General features: G+C 43.3%; 1 non-coding gene across 1 annotated transcript; it reads right to left on the bottom strand.

Annotated features, from left to right (window-relative positions):
• Positions 1–3,247: 3,247 nt before the first annotated feature.
• Positions 3,248–3,340, bottom strand: LOC119038016 (Z30 small nucleolar RNA). Its single transcript, XR_005080343.2, has one exon. It is a non-coding gene; the product is annotated as a Z30 small nucleolar RNA (small nucleolar RNA).
• Positions 3,341–8,503: the final 5,163 nt, after the last annotated feature.

Below are 8,503 nucleotides of genomic sequence, written 5' to 3'. Positions count from 1 at the left end.
GCTGCCCTGCCAATTTGTCCTGAGAACACTTCCTAATAAACCACATTTGGGCAATAACCCATAGCAATAAACACAAATGGATATTCAAGGAGAATAAGATTTTACACACACAGCATGGAGGAGGTTACTAAATGGTTGACGGTGCTTTACAAAACCCACGTAGTTTGACAAGCCCCTAAGCAGGGGTTCAGAGCTCAGGAAACCCAAACCAAGAAAGCATGGCATGGTAGTAAAAACAACTAGTGCCCCGGTGACTAAGGAGTCAGGAAATCTTAAGTAAAGCACAGCACAGAAAAAAAGAGAAAATAAAAATTAGATACTTGCTAGGGTCTTTTATCTAATGTTCTCTTATGTCTTGGAGCAGTGGTTCTCAGCTGGAGACATTTGGCAATGTGTGGAGACATTTTTTGGCTGTCATCCTGGGGTCAGTGTGCTGTTGGCTTCTAGGGAATCAAGGATGCTGCTACATCCTACAATGATCAGTCAAGACCCTCAGTCTCACCACCCCTAACAAAGAATTAGCCAGCCAAAATGTCAACGGTGCTGAGGCTGAGAAACGCTGTCTCCCACGTTAGGTTGGATAGGAGCTACAGGAATCCCTGGTGGCTCAGATTTATGAGCCATCGAAAGGACTGGAGCATGCGTTCCCAATGCACCCGACACGCAGCACAGATGACAAGTGCTCTTCTGCACAAAATTTGGAAGGGCGTATCTGGAACAGATCTTGAAGTGCGAGGTGGCAGAACTAAGCACTCATCCAAGCAGCTAGAGACAGAGGAGAGCAGGGGTCTGAATCTTGGCAAGTTGGACATTATTCTGAAGAATCTACTCTCAGCCTTGTATTGGGATTTAAATACACTATGAGTTCGCATCCTGGAACCCGGCAATTGCCAAAGAAACCCCCCTCATGTGTTCATTAGCCTGTGGACACAACTTTGGGGGCCGAGTTTTCTCCTTGAAACATCTTCCTGAAGCAAAAAAGGAAAAGGTTCCCCCAAATCACATGCCAGTAAGAGAGAAAAGTATTTATAGCTGGCTTATCTGAGTTGATAACAATTTAAATGTACAACCTATTTGCTTATGAATCCGGGTTTGTTGGTGTAACTGGTAGTAAGAGGACACCACACTTAACTTTGACTTCACTTTCCTGTTTGGCGCTGGCCTCTCACGCCCTCACTAAACAAAGTGTTGGCAGTGAAATCCTACATGTCACGCAATTAGCCAACGTCGCATCTTGCTCGGAAAAATTTACACTCCCAACAAGAAATTCTAGGAATGAAAGCATGCTCGGTTTTATTATTAGAAAGGTACCCTGTTCCAGTAACCATAGTAAGTAGGCTAAAATGAAAACATTCATTCCTGGATTGATGATGTCTCTCAAAGGGATTTCAGAACAAATGTACAATTTTTGCCGAAGGCCTGACATAATTCTCTCTCACCTTTGATAATGACATATTGAAATGTGCATCAGAAAATCTTCTAAGGTGCTTAACATTTTGACAGACTAGTGGGGGTCAGTAAAGGTAGGGTGACAGCTGAAATGGAGTCAGAAGTTTTCAGCTGGTTCCTGAGATGGGGGACCTCACCCCGTCCTTCACCAGAGTCTTGCTCCAGGAATCGGGCAATGAGGGGCGTACTCTCCTCTCTCTGGTGTTTTCGGTAGACCCCTGAGTAAGAGATGGGCCTAGATACCATCTTCCACGGCTGACCCCACAAGGCTCTGTGACTACCTGTTATCAACTGACAAACAAATACACGTTTAACCCTTTTTCAGATCCAAGATCTCAAGGTTCAGTATTTGCTCTCAAGCGTATAATTGCCTATATTTTAGTCAGTAGCAAATCAATCATTTTAGGCTGTGATTCACAATGCTTGTAGTGACGAAATGGAAAAATTTTACACTAAATAGCAATGACTTTTTTAACCCATAGATGATCATGCCTTGGGAACATTGTATACCATCGAAGAGAGTGGAATTAACATTAATTGAGATTGAACTCCAGTTGAATTAACATTGACTGAGATTGAACTCCAGTTGAATTAACATTGACTGAGATTCAACTCCAGTTTTTCACTATGGTTAAGAAAAACGCACTTATTCTGAAAAGGGAGGGGCAACTGAGCATACTGATTCAAAGGAAGGCTATTTTATGGCCACTTGTGGCATTTAAGAAATAATAATAAATGTAAAAACAAGGTCTCCTTAATTTCTTCCCAGTTTGACATGTCAATCTTTGCTTGAATTTAGAAATAACAAAAACTCAAAGCACATCCTCATAGCAAGGTATTTTTCCTTTCCAATCATACCAGAGTAAATACATAACTTAACTAGGTAGAACTCTAATTGGTTAAATAATGGTAAATAAACTATATCTAAAGATTCATTCTACTCTAAGATTCTATGATTCTAAGATCAATCAGATAGGCTACATAACTATTACTATTTTAAAATAGGAATTCTAGAGTGAAAGTCTACACTTACGTCACATGTCATCAATTACTGAAAATCAGGATCGGAAGAGGACAGAGAAAATTGGCCTAATAATAGTTCACGAAGAGCTGAAGTCTCGGGGGTCTAATTGCAGATTCAAACAGTGATATAATGTGGCAAAATGAATGTAATTCTGGGTCACATTCATAGAAGTGTTCCAGCTAGACCACAGAAGAGAATAATCTTGTTGCAAGTGCTATACAAACCATTAATGCTGTAGTTCCTTAATTTCATAAAATAAGTCATTTGTAATGCTTCTTTCACAAGCAAAATGGCACCGCACTGCCAATATTGATTCACGCATCCAGAGCCCTAAACTCAAACTTGCGTAAGGCTGAGAAGAGGGATGGTGTGATTGTGAATTTATATGTCGACCAGGAAGGTGTTTTCAGAGAAGAATAACATTTAAATCGGTGGGCTTCAAGTCCAGGAGACTGCCCTCCATAATGTGGATGGATTTCACCCAATCCCTTAAAGGCCTAAACTGGAAAAAAAAAAAAAAAAAGAGCAGCCTCTGTGAGCCAGGGATGAGAACCGCACCACCTGCCCTCCTGGGCCTCGGAGCCTGCCAACCCGCCCTGCAGATGTGGGACTTCCCAGGCTCCGTAAGGGGGAGCCAATTCCTCGTACTGTACACATCTATAATAAATTATTTTGATTACAAATTAAAAAAATTCCTTTGTATTAATATATTCATAAAATATTTTAATTTTATTAAATACATAATTAAAAATATTTTTCTTCCTCCCCCTGCCCCAGCTCAGAGAGAAGATTAAGCGAATCTATCCTAGTCCAAGACAACACTGAAGAATTGCAATACCAGGTCAGACTCTACTTTAATCATGGCATGAAAATATTTTAATGTATGTTTTATAAATAATATTGGTTCTGTTTCTCCAGAGCACTGTAATGCAGAAGGCTTCCAGGAGAAAGTGATTTGAAGCTGAGACTGTCACGCTGCATGGAAACCAGGAAGGTAAAGTGGGGTGGAAAAGGGAAGGCGCTGACCGAAGTGTTTAGGCAATGGAAAAAACAACGCAGACAGAGCTGGAAAGGGCAGGACTGTACACGAGACACGGAAAACCCCAGACCTAAGGTAATGATCCCAGGTTCTGGAATTTCGTCACAGTCTGTGTTTCACTCTGGATCCTGAGAAAAGCATTCCCAGGGGACAGGGATTTACATATCATCAGATTACTTTTCTTTTTCTCAGGACAGACTAGTGTTTCAAGAGATTTCTGGCATGTAATTAATCTCTCCTAGTATTAACTGTTGCTATTTAACTTGAGTCAGATCAGATTGGAAGCTACCCAACTGCTAATGGCCGTCCTGTTACAGCTCAGGCCGGCTCAGCACTTCTTCCTACCCAGAGCTTTCTCACAGACTCGCACGGAGGGCAGCCTACAAACATACGCCAAGCAAATTTAAAACATGAAAGTTTTAAAGGACTGTATATAGACTTAATTATAAAATGGAAAAACAGGATACAGAAATGCAGTCTTCTCTGGATCCCCCATAAACAGACACCCAGTACACACCAGTTGACTTCAGAGCTACATTTACCTGGATCAGTCTTAGGTTACCTAAGATGTACCCACCTAAGATAGGTAGGTTCAGTTACCTAAGGAATTACCTAAGGTAGGTAATATCAGTTACCTAAGATGAACCATGTCTCAGGAGCTTATAGTTTTCCTTGGGGAAGGACATTAATTAACCTCTTCAAATGGGCACGGGGATACTCATGACCAAACTGGCTTGGTGATGGCTCCTGTTTTATCTCCATGCTTACAACTTTGTATGTATTTTCCCTCGTTATTATTATGCCATGATGAAATTATTTGAAGTCTTAACAAACATAGCCTTCTCCATAAGTAAGCTTCCAGCTGGTTTTTATAGATACACTATAGTAACCCTTCCCTCCCACCGAAAAAAAATTATTAATAGTCTCTGTTATTGTGAGCACATCCTACAGGAGCAGGAAGGTTAACCTCGGGTTAAGCAAATTCCTCAGTGGTTTTAGCTCTAGAACTTGCGCCTCTCTAGCAGACACTGCTGTGATATGCTAAAGTGATAATGAATGAGGATGACAAAGGACTTTCAGGTAACTTGGCACCACCAGCCCACCAAAGGGGTCAAGATTTCCCTGGGTGAAGGAATCTCTTCTGTTAATATTTGGTAACATTATCAACTAATGTTCCCATAATGAAGTACTCCTGACACTTGCAGAAAATATTGTGGCAGTGCAGGGAAGATGGGTAAATCTTTCAAACATATATTGTAATATAAAACTACAGTTCTTTCAAAACAGCTGTACACCACACTTGGAATGAAAAGACTGTTTCTCATTACCTTCTTCCTAAGGCAGAAAAATAGACACTGTGACTTTCAGAGAAGCAAACGGAGATGCTGGGCAGCATGAGCAGAACACTTCTAACCCTTTCAAATGACCCTGAGACAAAAATGGAAAACCCTGCTGGAGAGGCGAGGCCCACGTGGAGAGAGAGAGGCAGGTGTTTTCCAGCAACCATTTCCCCGTATCTTTGGAAAACAGATCACCACTTGGAAGCTCTGAGCTCCAGTCATCCAAATCCCAGACGGTTACAGACTCGCATGACCTGCGACGTTCTTCCCCGAGCCCAAGAGGAATGCTGCGCTGATAACCTTCCCTTACCTCCCTGGCGCTGGGAAGCCTCCCAGCCCAGCACAGCGCCTGCCCTGTCTGGCTCCATAACCCTTCCAACACCAGTGCCTTATCACCTGGCACGGCTCCTACAGTGTTAAAGCTATCGCAGCTAATGCAGCGAAAATGAGTCCAAACGTTTCTCAAAAAGGAAGCAAAGTGCTTTGTAATGAACCGTGTCAAATACTTCAAATGCTATCGATAGAACCCAAACTACAAACCTGGAGACTTCATTTGTACATCACTAAACACACATCCGCGAGTTACCAGAGTGGTGGGAACGTCTACACCTGCACCGCGATGACCTGGGTATGTCTGGGAGACGCCATAAAATGTGATTAGAACTGAGCAAGCTGAGACTTCACTGATTAAATGATAACCTGCTGGGCCAAAGAGTCTGTAAATAGGGGGAGACAATTAGAATGAAATACAGCAAAAGTGAAACTCGAAGAGGCGGGATCAGCTGTGTGAGTCCCGTGTTCTCCAGGAGAAAGGCACTAAATATGGGCATCAGACAGTGAGGACCTTCAGCAGTCTCCGGTCTGGGGCAGGATGTTAAACTGTCCGTACCAGATAACTGTCTACAATCCACTTCCCTTTGCTCTGATTTAATGCTCCAAACAATGATTTGGCTTCTAAAATTCAATTTCGTAGGTGCCTTGACACAAAACAGAGATTGGTTGTGAAGGCAGACATAAATATTTCTGTCGTTGGAAGGGACTACCCTCCCTTTGTAAATTAGGAAACCAGTATTGTAGTTTGAACATCAGACTTTGGAAAGTTTTGTTAGCTGAGCCAATTCCCCTAATTTATTAGTGTTCTGAGCAAATGAAAACTCAAGCCCTGCAAAACTGTGGGCCCAGACGCTGTGCTCCCAGACTCCATCCAGGGGAAGCTGTCCTGGGCCGTCTTGGTTGCCCCGAGTTATTTGCACCTCCCCTCTCAAAGAACATCCAGGTTTTTCTTGGGTCTCATGGCAAACAGCAACAAGCACACAAGGTCTGGAAAAGAGTCATTTCTGCACAGGAATAATTTGACTGAATCAGTGTTTTACAAATGTGGCCCAGAGACCAAAAGGTTAACATAACACCTTCCAACATCCTATTTTAAAAACAAAAATAGATGGGTACCTAGTTTACTTTTCTCACTCCTAGGACATGAAAAATATCTAGGCAATAACATTAGAAACAAACACTCCAGGAACCCAAAGGGACAAATTACATTTTAATGTGTGAACTGCCTGAAGATAAAGCTTCAAGGCTGAGGCTTTACAATATTTCCTGGATATAACACCGAAGGCGCAGGCAGGAAAACCAATAGTGGTCAAATTGGACTTCATAAAAATTTTAAAATTTTGTGCATCAGAAGATAATATCAACAGAATAAAAAGGCAGCCCACAGAATGAGAGTATATTTGCAAATGATAAGGGAAGAACATCCATAACATATAGAGAATCCCCAAAACTCAGAAACAACAACCAAAAAACTTCAATCCATAAAAGGACAAAGAACTTGAATAGACATTTCTGTAAGGAAGATGTACAGATGGCCAATAAGCACACGGAAACATATTCAGCATCACTAATCATAAGGAAAATGTAAATCAGAAGTACAAGGCGGTACCACCTCACACCAGTTAGGATGGCTGTTATCACAAAAAACAAAACAGCTGGCCACAATGGAGGTGTAGGTAGACACACTGTGACTCCTTGCACAACCAAAAGAAAGACAACAACAAATTTAAAAACAAAAACCAACCAGAACTGACCCAAAATCAAACTGTATGGAAGTCCACCAACCAAGGAGTTAAAGGAGACACATTCATCCAGACTGGTAAGAGGGGCAGAGATGGGCAGCTGGGCAGAGAGGACTCACAGTAAGGTGGCAGCTTGCAGACCAGGTGGTCCTCACATTTGCACGCAGATAATTCTGGAGGAACAACCAGAGAGCGAGACAGACCCAGCAACCCAGGCTCCCAGGGCCGGGAAATAAAGCCTCAAACCTCTGACTAAAAACACCTGTGGGGGTTGAGGCGGCAGTGGGAGAAACTCCCAGCCCCACAGGAGAGTTTGTTGGAGAGACCCACGGGGTCCTAGAACCTACACAAACCCACCCACGCGGGACTCAGCACCAGAAGGGCCCAATTCGCTTGTGGGCAGCAGGGGAAGTGACTGGAAGTGGGGAGAGAGCTGAGCGAGCAGTACTGTTTTCTCTCGGACCCTCCCCCACGTGCAGCATCATAGCAAAGCCAGGTGGGTTGCCCCGCCCTGGTGAACACCTAAGCCTCCACCACTTACTATGTAACAGGTGGGCTGAGACAAAAAAAAAAAAAATTGGCCCAGATGAAAGAATAGATCAAAACTGATCTTTTGTATGGGCCATTTTTTTGTCTTGACGCGCCTGTCACGTAGTGAGGGGCGGAGCTGTAGGTGTTCACGGGGTGGGGTAACCCAGATGCCGGTTGTGACACTGTATGTGGGGAGGTGTCTGAGAGGGAACAATGGCATTTGCTCCTGTCTCTGCCAGATTTCAGTCACTTCCCCTGATTCCTACAAGCAAATTGGGCCCTTCTGGTGCTGATTCCCAGTGGGTGGGCTTGTGTAGGTTCTAGGACCCAGTGGGTCTCTCCAACAAACCCTCCTGTGAGGCTAGGAGTCTCTCTTGCTGCTGCCCCAAACCCCAGAGGTGTTTTCAATCAGTGATTTGAGGCTTTATTTCCCGGCACTGGGACCCTGGTTTGCATGGTCCACCCTGCTCCCCAGTTTCTCCTGGTTTATCTGCACTGAAATGCAGGACCGCCCAGTCCACAACCCACCACCTCTGTGGGTCCACCAGCTGCCCCTCTGCCGTGACCCCTCTCTGCCTGGCCCGACTCCACCTCTCCTACTGGTCTGAATGAATGTGTCTTTAACTCATTGGTTGTTGGACTTCCACAGAGTTCGATTTTCTGTCAGCTCTAGTTGTTTTTTGTTTTTTAAATTGTTGTTGTCCTTCTTTTGTTGTGCAAGGAGGCACAGTGTGTCTACCCATGCCTCCATCTTGGCCGGAAGTCGTGAAGATGGTAAATTTATGTCATGTATATTTTACCATAAAAATTGATCCCCCCTCCAAGAAACTACATAACTTAGGTATGTGTATGAATTTGACTATGGTCTACATAGTTCATTAATTCCCTAAGGACTATTAACAAAATCACCTAGGGGGCTTTTTTCAAGATTCACCACCTACTTGCAGATTATTACCTCTGTGACTCACTGTTAGTGATGAAAGTGTGTCAGAACCCGCAGGTATGTTGGGGAAGAAAAAAGAAGTCAAAATGATCTTGTTTTATA

The sequence above is a fragment of the Artibeus jamaicensis genome, unplaced genomic scaffold (assembly GCF_021234435.1).
Source record: "Artibeus jamaicensis isolate MK-2021 breed Jamaican fruit bat unplaced genomic scaffold, CSHL_Jam_final contig_444, whole genome shotgun sequence".
NCBI classification, from domain to species: Eukaryota; Metazoa; Chordata; class Mammalia; order Chiroptera; family Phyllostomidae; genus Artibeus; species Artibeus jamaicensis.
Note: the sequence above shows the minus strand (reverse complement) of the source record. Positions and strands in the feature narration are given on the sequence as shown.